This window comes from Rattus norvegicus, chromosome 13 (genome assembly GCF_036323735.1).
Source record: "Rattus norvegicus strain BN/NHsdMcwi chromosome 13, GRCr8, whole genome shotgun sequence".
Taxonomy (NCBI): Eukaryota; Metazoa; Chordata; class Mammalia; order Rodentia; family Muridae; genus Rattus; species Rattus norvegicus.
Window position 1 is genome coordinate 104,344,285 of NC_086031.1, and position 5,810 is coordinate 104,350,094.

The window sequence follows — 5,810 nt, forward strand, 5'->3', positions numbered from 1 at the left end:
AGCATGGCCTTGAAGACATGAGCCTCTAGATGATCGGGCCAACCTATAGCTGCCCTAGGCCCACTCCAATATCTCTGCCTTTTAGTGGACCTGTGTGGTCATTGTTTCCACCCTGGGTGTTTCATTCCCTGTCCATCTGTCTATCTGCCTCTCTGTTCTATTTCCATTCTTTCCCCCATTCACATTCTTCTCTCCTTTTCTTTCACTCTGTCCTTCTTTTCCTTCTTTCTCTACTCTGTTCCCTCATTCCCCTCTCCCTCCTTCCTTCCTTTCTGCCTTCTTCCGTTTCTCCTTCCTTTCCTCCCATGATGCATTTGTCCTACTTCCCTGACTCTCCCCTTCTCTTCTGTTCTCCTCACCCAGTTCAAATACATGTCATGCAGCTGTAGTGGCCCCTCTAGGTTCTGAACTTATGGGTCCAGTGAGGGTTCCTTGGATTGGGATTGTTTTGTGACAGTTCATGGCTCTGGTGGATGAGCTACACACACACACACACACACACACACACACACACACACACACACACACATCTCACACATGTACATAACACACACACCTCACAAATATTGGACCCAGGCCCGTACTAGAAGCAGCTTTTGTTTGCTTGCTTGTTGGTCTGTATTTTGTTTTGTTTTTAAAATAAATTTCATTACTCACTTCTGCACCTGGGGAAAGATTTAATGTCTGGCTCTGCTCAGAAACTGCTAATCTTTGGCTTCGGTGCCTGCTTCTGACCTGGATCGCCAGGCGGCAGCCATCGTTAGGCTGCTGATGTATCCACCTACTCTGAGTTTCCAGGGGCTTTTACAGGAAAACGCTACAGAGCACTTCCGGGGGTGGGGCGGGGCGGGGCGGGGCGGGGCCTGGTCAGCTCCTTACCTCTGTGATGAAATTCGTAAGGTGATTTGCATATAAGGATAATTCTCGGGGGTTCGTTGATCCAGTCAGTTGATCTAACTGCCTTTGAGCCTGTACGGAGCCTGAGGTGGGGCTGCTCACCGCATGACAGCGGGAAGCAAAGAGAGGGATGCACACCGCTGACTCAAGTCTCTGTCTTTTATTCTTTTTCTTCTTTTCTTTTACTAGATATTTTCTTTACGTACATTTCAAATGTTATTCCCTTTCCCCGTCTTCCCTCCAGAAACCCCCTATCCTATTCCCCCTCCTCCTGCTTCTTTGAGGGTGCTCATCCCTCCACCCCGTGACCCCCGCACCCATCCCTCCTGCCTTCCCACCCTGACATTCCCCTACAGTGGGGCATTGAGCCTTCACAGGACCAAGGGCCTCTCCTCCCATTGATGTCCGACAAGGTCCATCCTCTGCTACATATGTGGCTCCATGTGTTCTCTTTGGTTGTTGGTTTAATTCCTGGGAACTCTGGGGGTTCTGATTGGTTGATATTGTTGTTCTTCCTACGGGGTTGCAAACCCCTTCAGCTCCTTCAGTCCTCCACTGGAGATCACGTGCTCATTCCAGTGGTTGTCTGTGAGCACCCGCCTCTGTATTTGTCAGGCTCTCAGGAGACAGTCCATCTTCTTTAGACTCTGCCACCTCCCAGTCACAACACAGACTGGGTCTTTTGGGACATTCCAGGCAGCGTGCAACTTCTGCTCACAGGCGTCCTCTCCTATAGCACTGCTGTTTAAGGGACCGTCGATGCTCCTAGTACTGTGCGCTCATATCCCTTCAGTCATTTCCCCTGAGACATTTTCTCCACGCCCATGTCCCTCTCCTTGGTCAGAGAAATCTATCTCTAACCATGGGATTCTCCCAGGCAGTTTTTGGTGAGATTTGAAGATTTCCCTTTGAAGCTGAAAGCAGCTGTGAGTCCAGATGCCGAGTTGCCCAGGGGCCACAGCAGCTGCTGGGGTGCTTGGCTCCAGCAGGCACTGCGTGTCTTGAAACACAGGTATCTCATCTGGGAACTTCAGGAAGGTCTGAAGACACATCTTGGTCATTAGCGTCACCCGTGGTAACGTGATTAGCACGAGAGCGGTTCAAGGTGAAGGCTGATCTTTAAGAACACCAGACGATCCTCACAGCTGGAGGCCTGCAGTAGCTTCTGTGGCTCAGAAGGGACAGCCTAACCACTCCGTGTGTTTGAGCTAACGAGAAGGTCAGGGGTCCGGTGTCACTTGAGATAAATTAGTGGAGGAGAGCAACTGCAGACTGCAAAGCGTGGCTGGGTTTCTTGAAAAGGAACTTGCCACTGCTGTGTGACTCATGGGAGAGGGTTTCTCAGAGGAAAACACAGACTTGCTCAAGCTTTTGTTGTGGTAGCTTTGTTTGTGGCTGGCTGTGGGAGGTTTTTTCTTGTTTGTTTTGTTTTGCTTGTTTGCTTTATTGACTTCATCAAAAATAATATAGTAAGATTCTGGATGTGGGGATCTGAGGGTTTTCAAGAATGCAGTCCTGCATGCACTAGTAGTCATATCACAGAGCCTTGACCTTACTCCAAACTATTTCCTAGGTGACTTTTTATGCCTTACTTCTTTCTCTCCCAACTGTGCAGCTGTTTGTCAGGTCTTTTCTAGAATACTCTGTAGAAAGAATCATATATCACAAAGCTGGTCAGGTCTGGTTTCTTTCATCTAGTAGAACGCGTTGGGATCTGTCCTTGCTGTCCAATGTGTGAAGCTTGCTCCTTTTTCACTGCTGAGTGGTATTCCACTGTTTATGACTCACTTGTGAGAGGGCATGCAGCTCCTTTTGTTTGGGAAGTATGGCAGACACCTTCGGGGAACATTTATGTAGTTTTGGTTTTATCTCCTTTCGGTAAAAGTATCCAGGCATGGTATTGTTGGGTCCCGGGTTCCAGGCTTTCTTAACATTACCGGAAATTCACAAAAGGCTCCAAGGCTCCGTACTACATTCCAACTGGGAGTTTGTGAGGATGCCACCTGTTCCACAAGCTTGGATTCATCATGGCCAAGTTTTGAGAAATATTTTTTAACAGTTCCAAAGGGGCTGTGGAGATCTTTTTAGCCTTGTGTTTCTGAAAGATCACGGTTTCTCATCTGTGGGTCTTCTGTGGAAGCTATTCACTAAGACTTTATGCCTGAATCAGTGACGCAAGCCTTTGTTCCTGCATTATCTTCTAGAAAGCTTATAACTTAAACAATTTTTACTTACATGCAGGTCTATGACCCTTTGGAATTTGTCTGTGGATATAGTATACATCCAGATTCTCTCCCTCTTCTACAACCCCCTCTTCCCTCCCCCCAACCCCTGAGACATAGTCCGTGCCGACAAAGTCCCCCACCTCTGACCCACAACCCCAGCCCTTCCCTTTCCTTCCCCTTCCCCCCCGCCTCCCACCTCCTTCCATATAAACATTCACTTGTTTCAGCCCCATTTGTAGAAAGGCAAACCTTCTCTATGACGGGCTCCACACTCTTACCAGTGAGAAGATCATCCTCCATGGTCTGTGCCGGGGCTCTTTGAGGGGGCTGTTTCTATTCTAGCAGCCCCCTTGATGCTGTCTTTCACAGTCTTTCTGTGGGGAAAAGAGTGACCCCGGTGTGGACAGAGCTGCCCAGCACCTGACTGGGCAGGAGAAAAGCAGTTTTGTCCTACCATGATGGGAACTAACATCGCTGTTGACTGCGGTATAAATCCTGTGTCTAGGGCGTTTTGATCTTGAAGAAACGCAGGTGTGGCTCTCTGAGAAGTGCATGGGGGTTAACCCTGTCTGGGAGAGCACTGTGGGTTTGCCTCAAGAGCATCTAGGTGTTTGGATAACTCTCATTTTACTTCACAGTGAAGACCGGCCAGGAGAGTGGAGGTAGCTATGAGAATAAGTGTGCTGACAGACTTTAAATTCTGTGGTGTGTGGGTGGGTACATGTGCATGTGCATGTGTAAATAGCGTGTGTGCAGAAGCCAGAGGACAATCTCAGCTGTCCTTCCTCAGGTGCTTTCCACTCAAGCAGACCAAGTGTACCACCCCCACCCCAACACATCCCCCGTTTTGTGATCGCCGGTAGGTGCTATCTCCCACATCTTCCATTTGAGTTCTGGGGATCAAACAGATCCTGCCGCTTATGAGGCGAGAACCTCTTGGAATGGGCTGAGTTCCTCCTTACAAAGCTCCTCTTCTTTTGTAGGCTAAGATGCTGCTCACATCTGTCAGCACTAAGTGAACAGCAGCCACTCTCTCAGCATCGCTTGCCTACTTCCTGCTGTGAGGTCAAAGGCACAAATTAACAGCGCGCACGCACGTCCTTAGCATCCAAGTCCACATCCCGGCCCTCTGGCTGTCCTTATGAGCAAGATCGTTTTGCCATTTTGGAATGTGACTCTGTGTCGCTGAGATGCTCCTACCAAGCCTCTCGTTTCTGATTTTCCACGGCCTTAAAGCCGCCATCTGGTGCAAGGCTGGGAAGGACACTGGGAGATCCCTGTGCAGCCTCTGGCCTCAGGCCTGCCCCCCAGGGCCGAGAGAAACAATTTCATCTCAGTCAGAGCTTTCCTCCCATCTTCGGAGGCTTGGCCTTTTGCATAGGTCTGGCTCTCCCTCCAGGGAGTCTATTCCGTGCTGATGGACGGTCACCGCTGGAACACTCTGAAAGGTTTGAACTATCGAAAAGATTTTGTGTTTCAGACCAACCTTGCTTTGTAAATCATCCTGGTATCTCCAGTCTAAATACCAACAGTGGGGACAGCTTGTGATTAACCTCTCCCCTCCAAGAAGCAACCAGCAACAATGATTCTTCCTTCAAGAACAATGTAACCAGTTTTTAATAAAGCCAAAAGATTCCTGCCCAGAGTCCTCTAGTCATCTGTTTTCCTTAATGGCCTTTTATGAGGGACCTTATCAAAAGCTTGCAAAGGAGTCCAAGTAAATTATGTTCCTCCGTTCACCTTTACCTAGCGTTTCATTAACTTTTTCAAAAACAATATGACATAGTTTTCAACATAATTAAAGGGGTTGGGAGACGGGAACTTTAAGTACAGCTTGACAGTTGGCTATGTTACTTGGGAGAAGCAGGTCACTGCTCACATTCTGCCTCAGCTCTCGGACACTAATTCATTTCCCAGGCTGTCTGGCGAGGTCAGCCACAGGTTCAAGGTGGAAATGACAAGGTTTCAAGCTTTCAAGTGTGTAGCACTTAGCTCTCCAGAGGGCCCAAAGGAAGGAAGCGGCAAGTTTATCCATGTCTGGCCCAGAAAAAAAGGAAATGGGGGAAGAAGAAGCAAGTGGAAGGCGGAGGGCGGTGTTTCCACCAAGGGGAAACTCCTGGGCAGGTTTGTAGATCTTCTCAGCACTCTCTCTGCTCTCACACAAGGAAAAGAGGGGTTGGTGGCAGGAGTTGGAAAGACTTTCTGTCCTCCATGGGATGTGAGCGAGGCCAGAGATGAGGCCCAGTGGCCCATACCTTAGTATGCTCATCCCAAGGGCAGCCCCTGTGGTAGCATGGTCTTGTTACTATCCTAGTCACAGCAGCACTTGGAATGTTTCCTGGGTGCTAGCACGGATTGCGTGAGTGTGCACACCAACCTCATTTAAGCTCAGTCACACAGCTTGATAGATGCTATTATCCTCCTCGTTTATAAATGAGAGAAGAAGAGAAGGAAAGACACACAGCACAGAGCATTTAGAGGACCTGGTGAGGACTGCATGTCTAACAGGCTAGCAGCCTGGCTGGACCCACTCCTAATTCTGAAGGGCAGGATGCTCACACTAGCTAGCAGCTGGTCAAGTCTTAGCTTATCCAGGGGCTAAATCCACCCACAAGACAAACAGGCTGGGCAAGGAGACATTCTGAGCATTCTAAAGATGAAGCACCAGTTTTTTTGTCAACCAAGTGT

The 5,810-nt window shown here is 48.8% G+C and overlaps 1 long non-coding RNA gene across 1 annotated transcript; it reads left to right on the forward strand.

The window, feature by feature from the left end:
* The first annotated feature begins 866 nt into the window (after positions 1-866).
* LOC102549163 (uncharacterized) lies at positions 867-4,767 on the forward strand. Its single transcript, XR_595618.4, has 2 exons — positions 867-985; positions 4,106-4,767. It is a non-coding gene; the product is annotated as an uncharacterized LOC102549163 (long non-coding RNA).
* The last annotated feature ends 1,043 nt before the right edge of the window (positions 4,768-5,810 follow it).